Source organism: Hyla sarda, unplaced genomic scaffold (assembly GCF_029499605.1).
Source record: "Hyla sarda isolate aHylSar1 unplaced genomic scaffold, aHylSar1.hap1 scaffold_465, whole genome shotgun sequence".
In the NCBI taxonomy this organism is placed as follows: domain Eukaryota; kingdom Metazoa; phylum Chordata; class Amphibia; order Anura; family Hylidae; genus Hyla; species Hyla sarda.
In genome coordinates this window covers 136,850-154,443 of record NW_026610478.1, presented here as the reverse complement: position 1 = coordinate 154,443, position 17,594 = coordinate 136,850, and the positions used below count along the sequence as shown (strand labels likewise).

The 17,594-nt window shown below is 45.5% G+C and overlaps 4 non-coding genes and 1 pseudogene across 4 annotated transcripts; all 5 read left to right on the top strand.

Moving 5' to 3' along the window:
• Window positions 1–330: 330 nt before the first annotated feature.
• On the top strand, window positions 331–515 carry LOC130335995 (U2 spliceosomal RNA). Its single transcript, XR_008877504.1, has one exon. It is a non-coding gene; the product is annotated as a U2 spliceosomal RNA (small nuclear RNA).
• Window positions 516–2,614: 2,099 nt separating this feature from the next.
• Window positions 2,615–2,805, top strand: LOC130336052 (U2 spliceosomal RNA). The gene has a single exon (XR_008877551.1). It is a non-coding gene; the product is annotated as a U2 spliceosomal RNA (small nuclear RNA).
• Window positions 2,806–6,182: 3,377 nt separating this feature from the next.
• Window positions 6,183–6,373, top strand: LOC130336051 (U2 spliceosomal RNA). The gene has a single exon (XR_008877550.1). It is a non-coding gene; the product is annotated as a U2 spliceosomal RNA (small nuclear RNA).
• Window positions 6,374–9,747: 3,374 nt separating this feature from the next.
• On the top strand, window positions 9,748–9,965 carry LOC130336003 (U2 spliceosomal RNA; annotated as a pseudogene).
• A 5,389-nt stretch (window positions 9,966–15,354) lies between these two features.
• Window positions 15,355–15,540, top strand: LOC130335991 (U2 spliceosomal RNA). Its single transcript, XR_008877502.1, has one exon. It is a non-coding gene; the product is annotated as a U2 spliceosomal RNA (small nuclear RNA).
• The last annotated feature ends 2,054 nt before the right edge of the window (window positions 15,541–17,594 follow it).

Below are 17,594 nucleotides of genomic sequence, written 5' to 3'. Positions count from 1 at the left end.
CCATTAGGTTCCGCACCTCCCTGCAAACACCCCGGGTACTCCTGCTTTGGCAGGGTACCTACCGTAATCGGCTCTGCGGGCAGATACCTTGGCTAACGCCAAGGGGGATGCCGGGAGCATTTGTGGTCCCCTAGTAGCTTCGGCGAAAAGGGACATCGAACCTGGAACCTCGCAGGTACCTTTTGGTCCAGAGGCGAAGGGTAAGGTTTGTTGGGGGGCCTCTCTCCTATCGGAGAAGGGCTTGCGATAGACCGCATCCTTTGTGCACGTTTTTTTAGTGTAACACGTTTGCACTTTTTCTTGCACTTTGGGTGAATCGAAAGCACGTTCCTCGGCTTTAGATAAAAAAAAAAAAAAAAAAATCTGTTCTTATCAGTTTAATATCTGATACGTCCCCTATCTGGGGACCATATATTAAATGGATTTTTGAGAACGGGGGCCGATTTCGAAGCTTGCTTCCGTCGCCCTATGCATTGACCCGATATGGCAGTATCTTCGGGTACAGTGCACCACCCCCTTACAGGGTTAAAAAGAAAGATTCCTACTTTCATTGCTACCTGCTTGCTGGCTAGCCAGCTAGCCAGCCCTGTGGGCCTTGCTGCTGCTGCAGCCAAAAAACAAAAGGTGGTGCTGCTGCTGCTTCTGCTGCTTCTGCTTCTGCTTGTGTCTGGCCCCTGTTGGAGCGTCCAGGCACAGGACTTCTGCTGCTGCTGACTAAATGGCCTCCTTAATTGGATCATTTAAGTAGCCAGCACACCTGTGCAGGTAGGGCATGACATGATAGGCAGCTGCCTTGATAGCGGGTGGGTGCTGAATGTTCCTAATTGACAAAATAAGATTAATGCTTATGAAGAAATATAAAATCTCATCCCTTCCCCAATATCGCGCCACACCCCTACCCCTTAATTCCCTGGTTGAACTTGATGGACATATGTCTTTTTTCGACCGTACTAACTATGTAACTATGTAACATAACATGGGGGGGGGGGGTCTCCTGGCTGTTCACACAGGTGTGTCATTGCTGTACATTGACCATGCATTGCTTCTGTGGTATTGCAAAGGCAAAGACAAATGCTTCCAGCCATCCATTGCACTAATGGATTGGTCATCAGCTGGCTGTCTATGTCCCGCATCAATATAGACCAAAGTACAGAGGGTTAGGCTATGCTATTGTGCACCTACCTGATGCATCAGAAGGTGCGAGGCCCTTGCTAAATTCTGTGCACAGACTTTGAGATCTATGCTTTAGACTGTATCTAAACCTGCTCCAACATGGACTGACATTCTGGCCTACTTTCAGCCGATGCGACTTGTCTGTCGCTGAACAGTCGCTTTTTATGTATTCAGCACCTATGTATAATGTTGTAAAAATGCTCTAGAAGCTAAAGTCGCAGAAATGTCACACATATTTGGCCTGCAACTTTCTGTGCGACAAATTCAGACAGGAAAAATCAGTATAAATCCTTAGAAAATTATCCCCCAGTGTCTCCATCTGCTGGCGGTATTGAATAAGCATTGCTGCACTGATGGGGTATGCATTAGACGAAAAAAAAGAAGAAAAAGAAGAATAATACGCCCAGAAAAGAGGCGAAAAGGAGAAAAACGTAAAAAAACGTGAAAAAAAAGTAAGAGGAAGAGAAGGGAAAAAAAGGTGGAAATGGGTTTAAAAGTGATTTCGGCGGAGAAATATATATATATATATATATATATATATATATATATATATATATATATATATATATGCGCACACACACACATAGATATAAACGTATTCTCCGTTGAGATATTGCAGCCGCTGCTGTGTCCAGGCCCAGGAGCCTTAGCACTGTGCTGTGATGTCACTCAATACCACTGACATCACTAGGTGTAAACAACATCTCTCCTTTGCTGTGTATGTGACTATGGAGCTGTTTGGTGATGTCGTCTATTACGGCCTTCATAGAAGCAACAGGAGATTGTTGCATCCATCTTGAACCCTCAGAACTACAGTGCTATGATGTCACTCACTTCCACAGGCCTTGCAGAGTGTAAACAACAACAACCCAGCTTTGTTGTGTATGTAACCATAGGGATTTGTGATGTCACCTAGAACCTTCACAGCAGCGACAGCTTTATGAGGAGCATCAGCACTGCTCTGCCTGAGCAGAACCATCACCGCCATAGGTTGTCAAATAACCCGGATTTAACCCACACAGGTAAGTCCAATGGGGTGCAGGCATGTCCTCTATGCTTACAGCTTCCCGTGGGTGTTGGTTTGATACCGTTTGGGGACAGCCAAGGAGGCATCTGCAGGCAACAAAGGTAGGTGTGTGCTTGTGTGTGTGTTTCCTATGCAGATCCTAAGCCCAGTGTCACATGCAAGTAGGAGGAGTAAGAAGGGTTCCTGGCAAATCCGGGTTATGGATTGCATTTAAAAAGGCCCCGTGGGAGTGCAATGGGCCCCTGTCTTGCTGCTTAGCAATAATGGTATGGGTTTAGGTTCTGCTGTGTGTACTGGTGGTTGACTGCCCCCCAGCCCAGAGTGTGCATGGAAAATTGTCTGGCAGCCTCCCTGACAGCAAGCAGTGATAGTGCCCATGAAGGGGACCTTGTTGGGCCCGCCCCTTTCACGGTTATCGCTTCTCGGCCTTTTGGCTAAGATCAAGTGTAGTATCTGTTCTTATCAGTTTAATATCTGATACGTCCCCTATCTGGGGACCATATATTAAATGGATTTTTGAGAACGGGGGCCGATTTCGAAGCTTGCTTCCGTCGCCCTATGCATTGACCCGATATGGCAGTATCTTCGGGTACAGTGCACCACCCCCTTACAGGGTTAAAAAGAAAGATTCCTACTTTCATTGCTACCTGCTTGCTGGCTAGCCAGCTAGCCAGCCCTGTGGGCCTTGCTGCTGCTGCAGCCAAAAAACAAAAGGTGGTGCTGCTGCTGCTTCTGCTGCTTCTGCTTCTGCTTGTGTCTGGCCCCTGTTGGAGCGTCCAGGCACAGGACTTCTGCTGCTGCTGACTAAATGGCCTCCTTAATTGGATCATTTGAGTAGCCAGCACACCTGTGCAGGTAGGGCATGACATGATAGGCAGCTGCCTTGATAGCGGGTGGGTGCTGAATGTTCCTAATTGACAAAATAAGATTAATGCTTATGAAGAAATATAAAATCTCATCCCTTCCCCAATATCGCGCCACACCCCTACCCCTTAATTCCCTGGTTGAACTTGATGGACATATGTCTTTTTTCGACCGTACTAACTATGTAACTATGTAACATAACATGGGGGGGGGGGGTCTCCTGGCTGTTCACACAGGTGTGTCATTGCTGTACATTGACCATGCATTGCTTCTGTGGTATTGCAAAGGCAAAGACAAATGCTTCCAGCCATCCATTGCACTAATGGATTGGTCATCAGCTGGCTGTCTATGTCCCGCATCAATATAGACCAAAGTACAGAGGGTTAGGCTATGCTATTGTGCACCTACCTGATGCATCAGAAGGTGCGAGGCCCTTGCTAAATTCTGTGCACAGACTTTGAGATCTATGCTTTAGACTGTATCTAAACCTGCTCCAACATGGACTGACATTCTGGCCTACTTTCAGCCGATGCGACTTGTCTGTCGCTGAACAGTCGCTTTTTATGTATTCAGCACCTATGTATAATGTTGTAAAAATGCTCTAGAAGCTAAAGTCGCAGAAATGTCACACATATTTGGCCTGCAACTTTCTGTGCGACAAATTCAGACAGGAAAAATCAGTATAAATCCTTAGAAAATTATCCCCCAGTGTCTCCATCTGCTGGCGGTATTGAATAAGCATTGCTGCACTGATGGGGTATGCATTAGACGAAAAAAAAGAAGAAAAAGAAGAATAATACGCCCAGAAAAGAGGCGAAAAGGAGAAAAACGTAAAAAAACGTGAAAAAAAAGTAAGAGGAAGAGAAGGGAAAAAAAGGTGGAAATGGGTTTAAAAGTGATTTCGGCGGAGAAATATATATATATATATATATATATATATATATATATATATATATATATGCGCACACACACACATAGATATAAACGTATTCTCCGTTGAGATATTGCAGCCGCTGCTGTGTCCAGGCCCAGGAGCCTTAGCACTGTGCTGTGATGTCACTCAATACCACTGACATCACTAGGTGTAAACAACATCTCTCCTTTGCTGTGTATGTGACTATGGAGCTGTTTGGTGATGTCGTCTATTACGGCCTTCATAGAAGCAACAGGAGATTGTTGCATCCATCTTGAACCCTCAGAACTACAGTGCTATGATGTCACTCACTTCCACAGGCCTTGCAGAGTGTAAACAACAACAACCCAGCTTTGTTGTGTATGTAACCATAGGGATTTGTGATGTCACCTAGAACCTTCACAGCAGCGACAGCTTTATGAGGAGCATCAGCACTGCTCTGCCTGAGCAGAACCATCACCGCCATAGGTTGTCAAATAACCCGGATTTAACCCACACAGGTAAGTCCAATGGGGTGCAGGCATGTCCTCTATGCTTACAGCTTCCCGTGGGTGTTGGTTTGATACAGTTTGGGGACAGCCAAGGAGGCATCTGCAGGCAACAAAGGTAGGTGTGTGCTTGTGTGTGTGTTTCCTATGCAGATCCTAAGCCCAGTGTCACATGCAAGTAGGAGGAGTAAGAAGGGTTCCTGGCAAATCCGGGTTATGGATTGCATTTAACCCCTTAAGGACACATGACGTACTGGAACGTCATGTGTCCACTCCCGATCTATAACGCGGGGCCACGGCGTGGCCCCGCGTCATAGCGGGTCGGGCCCGGCCTCTAACAACGGCCGGGACCCGTGGCTAATAGCGCGCGGCATTGATCGCTGTGCCGCGCGCTATTAACCCTTTAGACGCGGCGTTCAAAGTTGAACGCCGCGTCTAAAGTGAAACCGAAAGCATCCCGGCTAGCTCAGTGGGCTGTTCGGGATAGCCGCGGTGAAATCGCGGCATCCCGAACAGCTGACAGGACAGCGGGAGGGCCCCTACCTGCCTCCTCGCTGTCCGATCGCCGAATGACTGCTCAGTGCCTGAGATCCAGGCATGAGCAGTCATCCGGCAGAATCGTTGATCACTGGTTTCTTATGAGAAACCAGTGATCAACATAGAAGATCAGTGTGTGCAGTGTTATAGGTCCCTATGGGACCTATAATACTGCAAAAAAAAAGTGAAAAAAAAAAGTGAATAAACATCATTTAACTCCTCCCCTATTAAAAGTTTGAATCACCCCCCTTTTCCAATAAAAAAAAAAACACAGTGTAAATAAAAATAAAAATAAACATATGTGGTATCACCGCGTGCGGAAATGTCCGAATTATAAAAATATATCATTAATTAAACCGCTCGGTCAATGGCGTGCGCGCAAAAAAATTCCAAAGTCCAAAATAGTGCATTTTTGGTCACTTTTTATATCATTTAAAAATGAATAAAAAGTGATCAATAAGTCCTATCAATGCAAAAATGGTACCGTTAAAAACTTCAGATCACGGCGCAAAAAATGAGCCCTCATACCGCCCCATACACGGAAAACTAAAAAAGTTATAGGGGTCAGAAGATGACAATTTTAAACGTATTAATTTTCCTGCATGTAGTTATGATTTTTTCCAGAAGTCCGACAAAATCAAACCTATATAAGTAGGGTATCATTTTAATCGTATGGACCTACAGAATACATATCAGGTGTCATTTTTACCGAAAAATGTACTACGTAGAAACGGAAGCCCCCAAAAGTTACAAAACAGCGTTTTTTTTCAATTTTGTCGCACAATGATTTTTTTTCCCGCTTCACCACAGATTTTTGGGCAAAATGACTGATGTCATTACAAAGTAGAATTGGTGGCGCAAAAAATAAGCCATTATATGGATTTTTAGGTGTAAATTTGAAAGAGTTATGATTTTTTAAAGGCAAGGAGCAAAAAACGAAAATGCAAAAACGGAAAAACCTCCGGTCCTTAAGGGGTTAAAAAGGCCCCGTGGGAGTGCAATGGGCCCCTGTCTTGCTGCTTAGCAATAATGGTATGGGTTTAGGTTCTGCTGTGTGTACTGGTGGTTGACTGCCCCCCAGCCCAGAGTGTGCATGGAAAATTGTCTGGCAGCCTCCCTGACAGCAAGCAGTGATAGTGCCCATGAAGGGGACCTTGTTGGGCCCGCCCCTTTCACGGTTATCGCTTCTCGGCCTTTTGGCTAAGATCAAGTGTAGTATCTGTTCTTATCAGTTTAATATCTGATACGTCCCCTATCTGGGGACCATATATTAAATGGATTTTTGAGAACGGGGGCCGATTTCGAAGCTTGCTTCCGTCGCCCTATGCATTGACCCGATATGGCAGTATCTTCGGGTACAGTGCACCACCCCCTTACAGGGTTAAAAAGAAAGATTCCTACTTTCATTGCTACCTGCTTGCTGGCTAGCCAGCTAGCCAGCCCTGTGGGCCTTGCTGCTGCTGCAGCCAAAAAACAAAAGGTGGTGCTGCTGCTGCTTCTGCTGCTTCTGCTTCTGCTTGTGTCTGGCCCCTGTTGGAGCGTCCAGGCACAGGACTTCTGCTGCTGCTGACTAAATGGCCTCCTTAATTGGATCATTTGAGTAGCCAGCACACCTGTGCAGGTAGGGCATGACATGATAGGCAGCTGCCTTGATAGCGGGTGGGTGCTGAATGTTCCTAATTGACAAAATAAGATTAATGCTTATGAAGAAATATAAAATCTCATCCCTTCCCCAATATCGCGCCACACCCCTACCCCTTAATTCCCTGGTTGAACTTGATGGACATATGTCTTTTTTCGACCGTACTAACTATGTAACTATGTAACATAACATGGGGGGGGGGGGTCTCCTGGCTGTTCACACAGGTGTGTCATTGCTGTACATTGACCATGCATTGCTTCTGTGGTATTGCAAAGGCAAAGACAAATGCTTCCAGCCATCCATTGCACTAATGGATTGGTCATCAGCTGGCTGTCTATGTCCCGCATCAATATAGACCAAAGTACAGAGGGTTAGGCTATGCTATTGTGCACCTACCTGATGCATCAGAAGGTGCGAGGCCCTTGCTAAATTCTGTGCACAGACTTTGAGATCTATGCTTTAGACTGTATCTAAACCTGCTCCAACATGGACTGACATTCTGGCCTACTTTCAGCCGATGCGACTTGTCTGTCGCTGAACAGTCGCTTTTTATGTATTCAGCACCTATGTATAATGTTGTAAAAATGCTCTAGAAGCTAAAGTCGCAGAAATGTCACACATATTTGGCCTGCAACTTTCTGTGCGACAAATTCAGACAGGAAAAATCAGTATAAATCCTTAGAAAATTATCCCCCAGTGTCTCCATCTGCTGGCGGTATTGAATAAGCATTGCTGCACTGATGGGGTATGCATTAGACGAAAAAAAAGAAGAAAAAGAAGAATAATACGCCCAGAAAAGAGGCGAAAAGGAGAAAAACGTAAAAAAACGTGAAAAAAAAGTAAGAGGAAGAGAAGGGAAAAAAAGGTGGAAATGGGTTTAAAAGTGATTTCGGCGGAGAAATATATATATATATATATATATATATATATATATATATATATATGCGCACACACACACATAGATATAAACGTATTCTCCGTTGAGATATTGCAGCCGCTGCTGTGTCCAGGCCCAGGAGCCTTAGCACTGTGCTGTGATGTCACTCAATACCACTGACATCACTAGGTGTAAACAACATCTCTCCTTTGCTGTGTATGTGACTATGGAGCTGTTTGGTGATGTCGTCTATTACGGCCTTCATAGAAGCAACAGGAGATTGTTGCATCCATCTTGAACCCTCAGAACTACAGTGCTATGATGTCACTCACTTCCACAGGCCTTGCAGAGTGTAAACAACAACAACCCAGCTTTGTTGTGTATGTAACCATAGGGATTTGTGATGTCACCTAGAACCTTCACAGCAGCGACAGCTTTATGAGGAGCATCAGCACTGCTCTGCCTGAGCAGAACCATCACCGCCATAGGTTGTCAAATAACCCGGATTTAACCCACACAGGTAAGTCCAATGGGGTGCAGGCATGTCCTCTATGCTTACAGCTTCCCGTGGGTGTTGGTTTGATACCGTTTGGGGACAGCCAAGGAGGCATCTGCAGGCAACAAAGGTAGGTGTGTGCTTGTGTGTGTGTTTCCTATGCAGATCCTAAGCCCAGTGTCACATGCAAGTAGGAGGAGTAAGAAGGGTTCCTGGCAAATCCGGGTTATGGATTGCATTTAACCCCTTAAGGACACATGACGTACTGGAACGTCATGTGTCCACTCCCGATCTATAACGCGGGGCCACGGCGTGGCCCCGCGTCATAGCGGGTCGGGCCCGGCCTCTAACAACGGCCGGGACCCGTGGCTAATAGCGCGCGGCATTGATCGCTGTGCCGCGCGCTATTAACCCTTTAGACGCGGCGTTCAAAGTTGAACGCCGCGTCTAAAGTGAAACCGAAAGCATCCCGGCTAGCTCAGTGGGCTGTTCGGGATAGCCGCGGTGAAATCGCGGCATCCCGAACAGCTGACAGGACAGCGGGAGGGCCCCTACCTGCCTCCTCGCTGTCCGATCGCCGAATGACTGCTCAGTGCCTGAGATCCAGGCATGAGCAGTCATCCGGCAGAATCGTTGATCACTGGTTTCTTATGAGAAACCAGTGATCAACATAGAAGATCAGTGTGTGCAGTGTTATAGGTCCCTATGGGACCTATAATACTGCAAAAAAAAAGTGAAAAAAAAAAGTGAATAAACATCATTTAACTCCTCCCCTATTAAAAGTTTGAATCACCCCCCTTTTCCAATAAAAAAAAAAACACAGTGTAAATAAAAATAAAAATAAACATATGTGGTATCACCGCGTGCGGAAATGTCCGAATTATAAAAATATATCATTAATTAAACCGCTCGGTCAATGGCGTGCGCGCAAAAAAATTCCAAAGTCCAAAATAGTGCATTTTTGGTCACTTTTTATATCATTTAAAAATGAATAAAAAGTGATCAATAAGTCCTATCAATGCAAAAATGGTACCGTTAAAAACTTCAGATCACGGCGCAAAAAATGAGCCCTCATACCGCCCCATACACGGAAAACTAAAAAAGTTATAGGGGTCAGAAGATGACAATTTTAAACGTATTAATTTTCCTGCATGTAGTTATGATTTTTTCCAGAAGTCCGACAAAATCAAACCTATATAAGTAGGGTATCATTTTAATCGTATGGACCTACAGAATACATATCAGGTGTCATTTTTACCGAAAAATGTACTACGTAGAAACGGAAGCCCCCAAAAGTTACAAAACAGCGTTTTTTTTTCAATTTTGTCGCACAATGATTTTTTTTCCCGCTTCACCACAGATTTTTGGGCAAAATGACTGATGTCATTACAATGTAGAATTGGTGGCGCAAAAAATAAGCCATTATATGGATTTTTAGGTGTAAATTTGAAAGAGTTATGATTTTTTAAAGGCAAGGAGCAAAAAACGAAAATGCAAAAACGGAAAAACCTCCGGTCCTTAAGGGGTTAAAAAGGCCCCGTGGGAGTGCAATGGGCCCCTGTCTTGCTGCTTAGCAATAATGGTATGGGTTTAGGTTCTGCTGTGTGTACTGGTGGTTGACTGCCCCCCAGCCCAGAGTGTGCATGGAAAATTGTCTGGCAGCCTCCCTGACAGCAAGCAGTGATAGTGCCCATGAAGGGGACCTTGTTGGGCCCGCCCCTTTCACGGTTATCGCTTCTCGGCCTTTTGGCTAAGATCAAGTGTAGTATCTGCATTTGGTCTGGTCGGAAGGTGTCTGTGGTACCCCGCTTCTCGGCCTTGGGGGATTGTCTCTCCTTACGGAGGGACTTCACCCCCTTGCTGCTATTGGGGAGCGGGCTTAGTCCACGGACAACGGGTTGCGATCCCCCTGTCTCTGGGACCTTGTGTCTCAGAAGGCATTTTCGGTACGTTGAGCGTTACCTGTAGCTTCGGAAGCACCTAGGGTACCCCCGACCTCTGCCTTGGGTAAGGGTTCCGCTTTTATAGCGGGATTCCGAGCCCCTGCTGCTATTGGGGAAGGGGCTTAGTCCCTGGGTGTGGAAGATGCCGTTCTCCTGGGCTTTCCCCTCTGGGGAAATGTCGATGCGAAATACCATCCGCATAGAGGTGTCGGAGAGCCATCGTCAGTTGAAGAACCTCCGCTTCATTGCGGAGGTGATTCTTCTTGACTACTTCCGCCTCAATAGGGAGGACATCCTGTGTCTAAATGACCAGGAAAGCCGTGGCCTGTATACCGTCACCTTCACGGCCACGGCGTGTTGCGATAACATCTATGCAACCTTGTCTGGTGCGGACCAGAGGGACGATCGACTCGACGGTCTTTCGTTCCAGTTCCTCTATGGTGAGGAACATATACCGTTGGTGGTGGCTATGCACAGCCCTCATGTGACCACGGAGGATATAGCCACTTTTCTTCGGCGATACTGCGAAGAGGTGCGATTCGCAAACAAAATCTTGAACTCCGTGCGGTTCTGGAACGGCAAGAGGAAGTTCTGGGTCAAGCTCCGTAAGGATCCCGGTGGTATTGGGGGTCTTTGCCATCCGCCCCCAAATTTTGCCATCGGGAGAGTTCGGGGCTTCCTGTTCTATCCTCAAATGCCTATGTATTGCCGAAATTGCTTGAGGTTTGGCCACACCCAGGAGACCTGCAGCGCGGAGCGTGTGATTCGCTGCAATAGGTGTGGCCAAGAAGGTCACATAGCCTCAAGATGTAGCCATACGATAAGGTGCAACCTCTGCGGAGAGGAAAATCACGATTTTAATTCCTGTCCCCATAAAGCAAAAACTACGATGGGTGGGTCAAGGCTGGGCCCACCCAAAGAGGGGACAGGACAAAAGACGTCCTTTTTTAAGATGCCCAAACCCCAGATGGCAGGTACTGATGGGTCCAGGCCCAAGACCTCTGGTGCTCCATCGGGGGGCCCACCGGTGGTAGTGCTAGGGGGAGGCCATGGGGATTCCACGAAGCCCGGGCGGGTGATCGAGTTTACTGCCCGGGAAATTGAAAGACGTCGATCGACTTCCTACCTGGCTCAAGAGCCCGCCGAAACTTCTGAAGGGGGCTCACCTGTGGCGGGTGGCAGCCGACGGGCCTCGGTGGGGGCAAAAGTGGACCCAAAATTGCAGCATAAGCCAGGTACTGGCTTGGCCCAGGGTCGCCCTGCTCCGGACGAAGAGGCCCCGGTGAAAGCCCGCCGGAAGGGGAGCCAGGTGGCCAGGTCTGAGCCCGGTCCTGTTACTCCGCCTATACAGGACAGGGCCAAGAAGACAAGTGGCGCCAAACCAGGGTTTGCTGCCCCGCCAGCAGTGGACCCGGTGGGTAAAACTGGCCATCGTCGATCGATGGGGAAGTTGGAGCAACAGTCCTCAGCAACGCTTGCTGGGGAACAAGCGATGAAAACTTCCCAAGGTAGCGGCAAAGGTTCCGGAAAAGAGGCCTCACAGGCCCCTGTGCAGCAGTTCCAGTCGTCAAATGATGAAAGAAGACGCAGATCCATCAGCCGGGGGCCAGAGATTACATCGAGTGAGAGCAACACAGAGGATATGGACAGCAGTGTGACATTTAAAAGACAAAGAGAAGAAGAAGAGGAAGACATTCAAAGGAAAGCGGCGTGCCGTAGTTCGGACGAGAGCGAGCTCAGGGTCGGGGCATCATCGATCTCAAGCTCCGACCCTCAGAACATCAAGGAGCTGATGACCCCGCAGGCGGGGGATGACGGTACGCAGCTTATTATTGACTTTGATTCTCCAAGCACAGACTCTCCATAAACTATGCCTATCCCTGTAAAAATTGCCTCACTCAATGTGAGGTCCTTAAAGAGCCCTGATCGCAGGGCTGCTTTATTTTCTTATCTAGAGACATGTGACTTTGACCTTTGCCTGCTACAAGAATGTGGAATCCCTAGTAAAATGGACTATAAAGACTTAAAAGAAGACTGGAAGCTGGGCCCATCCATATGGTCCGGTGCAAATGACTGTCGTTCTGTGGGTGTTGGGCTGCTCTGCCGAGGCCAGTCCTTTTCTATTCATACAGTAACTGAGATTGTGCCTGGCAGAGCTCTTTTAATTCATCTATATTTTAATGGACTTTTAATTCGTGTTTTAAATGTGTATGCCCCTCCTGATAAACAGGAGCGGGCAGAACTATTTGAAATTTTACCACTGTTTTGTGTTGGGTCTTCCCCCCTGCTGGTGGGAGGTGATTTTAACTGCATACGTGATGGGGAACACCGGCAGGGTGGGGATATTAATCGTAAAGACCGCACTTCTTACCTGCTTAAAAATTTTATTGATGATTTTAATTTGAAAGATTGCTGGAAGGATCTCTTGCCGGAGGACCCAGGCGCCACATGGTCCAATGGAAGAGTGAGCTCCAGAATCGATTTTATTTTTTCCTCTAGAGCTTTTAAACCCCTGAAATGCACGCTCGAGCAGAATATCTTCTCTGATCATAAGCTCCTCTTGGTGGGCCTGGAGCTAGAGGGGGAGCAAAAAGCAAAAAGGGGCCTCTGGAGATTAAACACCACACTCCTAGAGGACCCTGAGATAAAAGAGGAGTTTGTGCGGACCTACCAATGCTGGCAATCACAAAGAAAACCCCACGAGCCTATGCTGCACTGGTGGGAGGGCACCAAATCTAAAATCAGATTTTTTTTTATCAAAGCAGGTAAGAAGAAGGCAAAAATGGAAAAACAGTGGTTTTATGTTCTTAACATGCGTTTAAATGTACTTTTTAAATTGAAAGAAGCTGGTATGGATGTAGAAAATGATATTTTAAACCTTAAAACTGAAATAAAACATGCCATAGAAAAGAAAGGGAAACAAATCATTTTTAACTCACATGTGCAGCACCTGGAGGAGGGCGAGAAATGTTCCCGTTTCTTTTTTAAAAAAGTGATGAATAGGAGGGATATCATCCAAAACCTTGAGGGTGAATCCACTCCAAAAGGCATGTTAGATGCAGTTTTTAACTTCTACCAGCTTCTTTTTAATAAGAAAGATCTTAATCCATCCTTTTTAGAACATGTTCTTAATTCCCTTGATTTTAAGCTAGATGTTTTAGACCAGGAGGTTTTATCCCGTGATCTTAACTTAGATGAACTTTTATTTGTTTTTAAAAGTTTTTCTAGTGGGAAGGCCCCTGGGGAAGATGGTTTACCCATCGAATTTTATTTAGCTTTTTGGGATATTTTAAAGGATGATATGGTTTTATTGTATAAAGAAACTTTTATTGTTAATGAACTTCCCCCTTCCTGGAGGAGGGGGATTGTATCATTACTTTTTAAAAAGGGTGAAAAGGATATGCTAAAAAATTGGCGCCCCATCACACTTTTAAATGTCGATTATAAAGTTTTAGCCAAGTTATTAGCTGTCCGTTTTAAACCTTTTATTCATAAATTAATTCACCCAAATCAGGTTTGTGGGGTACCTGGAAGGTCTATAGCTGAATCCCTAAATATTTTAAGAGATGTTTTATGGTATTTTAAGGATAGAAATCAAACTGTAGCAATTTTATCCTTAGACTTTGAAAAAGCCTTTGATAGGGTCTCCCATGAATACCTGTTTTTAGTTCTTAAAAAGATGGCAGTGCCTGAAACGATTTTAAGCCGAATCATGCTTTTATACCGATCCTGTTTTAGTCAAGTCTCTGTTAATGGCTTTTTAACCAGCGGTGTTCCTCTTTTATCAGGTGTCAAACAGGGCTGCCCCCTGTCCCCACTCCTTTTTATTTGCGCAATCGAACCACTGATGGCCCTCCTCAGAAAAGACCGGGTAGTAAGAGGCGTACCGATACCTGGTGGAGGAGGGACCCATCTAAAGGTGTTGGGGTACATGGATGATGTCACCATACTGTGCCCGGACTCTCCATCCATGAGGGGGGCATTGAGGAACACCAGCTATTTCTGCGAGGTCTCTGGTTTTAAGCTAAACACAGATAAATGTGACTGTTTTTATATTGGCTCCTGGGATTCATCCATCACCCCAGGAGTCACAATGCAACAGGATCAAATTAAAGTTTTAGGTATTGTTTTTAACCAGGTCAATGATGGGAGCCCTAACTGGGATTCAGCTATAGCTAAGATGGAGAAGAAGATTTTAATGTGGAATCTTAGAAACCTTACCATGGAGGGGAAGATTTTAATAATAAAGATGGTTTTACTCCCTATTATGCTATACATTGCCATGGTATTTCCTCCATCTATTTTATACATTAAAAAAGTAACTAGAATTGTTTTTTCTTTTTTATGGGGTTCAAAAATGGAGAAATTAAAGCGTGATTTTATGTACAAAAGTAAAGATAATGGCGGGAAAGATGTTCCTAACCTTTTTACTTTCTTTTACATAAAGTATTTCTGTTTCTGTTTTAAAATTATTAAATCCGATGGCATTTTTAGCTGCTTTTTAAGGTACGCTGCGGGCATGGTTTTTAAAAGATGGTTGCGCATCCCTCTGAACGCTCCGGTGCTTCTGTGTCCCCCAAAACATTATGTGGTGTTGGAAAAGACAGTCAGGCTCCTAGGTCTCCAAGATTTGGAGCCTGACATACTGGGGGACCAGAGAAAGGTATCAAAGGTCCTCAGGCGGAGTGAGGTTACCCTGGCAGTGTCCAATTTCACACAGGCAAGATCCAAAAAGGTATGGCGGAACGTGTACGGGAAGTTTCTGGCGAATGTACACAGGGATCTTGCCTGGGCAATCGTCCACCAGTGCCTCCCTACTCGTGAGTTCCAGCACAGGCGAGGACTGGTGGCGAGAGCCAAGTGCCCGAGAGATGGCTGCGGAGTGGACGAAACGGTGCTGCACATATTTTGGAACTGCCCTTTTGCACGGGAGCTTTGGAGGAAGGTAGGCCCACTTTTGAAGTGGGCCTGCGGCCTAAAAGATTTTAATCACGAATGTGTCTTTTACGGTCTTTTTAACTGCCCCAATTTTAAACAGCAGATGATCTGCTGGATGATTATTAATTGTTTTAAAAATGCCATCTGGAAAGTTAGGAACATCTTACTTTTTAAACATGATTTTATTGATGTTAAAAACTGTATAAAGCTGGCCCTGAGTGAGATGTACATCTATTACCTAAGAGACAAGAAACAGTTGGGGGCCAGCGAGGCAGCATCCATGTGGTGTCTGCCTCTATGGAACGAAATAACAGTATAATCAGTTTTTATGACATTTGTATAATGTTTTATCCTGCCATTTTTATTTTTTCTCCTTTTATTACTGGTTTTATTATTTGTATTTTAAAACTTTTGTGAACCTTTTATTATTTTGCATTTTAAATTTTGTATGGTTTCTTATTTATTCAATAAAATTTTGTTGAAACCTTATCTGTTCTTATCAGTTTAATATCTGATACGTCCCCTATCTGGGGACCATATATTAAATGGATTTTTGAGAACGGGGGCCGATTTCGAAGCTTGCTTCCGTCGCCCTATGCATTGACCCGATATGGCAGTATCTTCGGGTACAGTGCACCACCCCCTTACAGGGTTAAAAAGAAAGATTCCTACTTTCATTGCTACCTGCTTGCTGGCTAGCCAGCTAGCCAGCCCTGTGGGCCTTGCTGCTGCTGCAGCCAAAAAACAAAAGGTGGTGCTGCTGCTGCTTCTGCTGCTTCTGCTTCTGCTTGTGTCTGGCCCCTGTTGGAGCGTCCAGGCACAGGACTTCTGCTGCTGCTGACTAAATGGCCTCCTTAATTGGATCATTTGAGTAGCCAGCACACCTGTGCAGGTAGGGCATGACATGATAGGCAGCTGCCTTGATAGCGGGTGGGTGCTGAATGTTCCTAATTGACAAAATAAGATTAATGCTTATGAAGAAATATAAAATCTCATCCCTTCCCCAATATCGCGCCACACCCCTACCCCTTAATTCCCTGGTTGAACTTGATGGACATATGTCTTTTTTCGACCGTACTAACTATGTAACTATGTAACATAACATGGGGGGGGGGGTCTCCTGGCTGTTCACACAGGTGTGTCATTGCTGTACATTGACCATGCATTGCTTCTGTGGTATTGCAAAGGCAAAGACAAATGCTTCCAGCCATCCATTGCACTAATGGATTGGTCATCAGCTGGCTGTCTATGTCCCGCATCAATATAGACCAAAGTACAGAGGGTTAGGCTATGCTATTGTGCACCTACCTGATGCATCAGAAGGTGCGAGGCCCTTGCTAAATTCTGTGCACAGACTTTGAGATCTATGCTTTAGACTGTATCTAAACCTGCTCCAACATGGACTGACATTCTGGCCTACTTTCAGCCGATGCGACTTGTCTGTCGCTGAACAGTCGCTTTTTATGTATTCAGCACCTATGTATAATGTTGTAAAAATGCTCTAGAAGCTAAAGTCGCAGAAATGTCACACATATTTGGCCTGCAACTTTCTGTGCGACAAATTCAGACAGGAAAAATCAGTATAAATCCTTAGAAAATTATCCCCCAGTGTCTCCATCTGCTGGCGGTATTGAATAAGCATTGCTGCACTGATGGGGTATGCATTAGACGAAAAAAAAGAAGAAAAAGAAGAATAATACGCCCAGAAAAGAGGCGAAAAGGAGAAAAACGTAAAAAAACGTGAAAAAAAAGTAAGAGGAAGAGAAGGGAAAAAAAGGTGGAAATGGGTTTAAAAGTGATTTCGGCGGAGAAATATATATATATATATATATATATATATATATATATATATATATGCGCACACACACACATAGATATAAACGTATTCTCCGTTGAGATATTGCAGCCGCTGCTGTGTCCAGGCCCAGGAGCCTTAGCACTGTGCTGTGATGTCACTCAATACCACTGACATCACTAGGTGTAAACAACATCTCTCCTTTGCTGTGTATGTGACTATGGAGCTGTTTGGTGATGTCGTCTATTACGGCCTTCATAGAAGCAACAGGAGATTGTTGCATCCATCTTGAACCCTCAGAACTACAGTGCTATGATGTCACTCACTTCCACAGGCCTTGCAGAGTGTAAACAACAACAACCCAGCTTTGTTGTGTATGTAACCATAGGGATTTGTGATGTCACCTAGAACCTTCACAGCAGCGACAGCTTTATGAGGAGCATCAGCACTGCTCTGCCTGAGCAGAACCATCACCGCCATAGGTTGTCAAATAACCCGGATTTAACCCACACAGGTAAGTCCAATGGGGTGCAGGCATGTCCTCTATGCTTACAGCTTCCCGTGGGTGTTGGTTTGATACCGTTTGGGGACAGCCAAGGAGGCATCTGCAGGCAACAAAGGTAGGTGTGTGCTTGTGTGTGTGTTTCCTATGCAGATCCTAAGCCCAGTGTCACATGCAAGTAGGAGGAGTAAGAAGGGTTCCTGGCAAATCCGGGTTATGGATTGCATTTAAAAAGGCCCCGTGGGAGTGCAATGGGCCCCTGTCTTGCTGCTTAGCAATAATGGTATGGGTTTAGGTTCTGCTGTGTGTACTGGTGGTTGACTGCCCCCCAGCCCAGAGTGTGCATGGAAAATTGTCTGGCAGCCTCCCTGACAGCAAGCAGTGATAGTGCCCATGAAG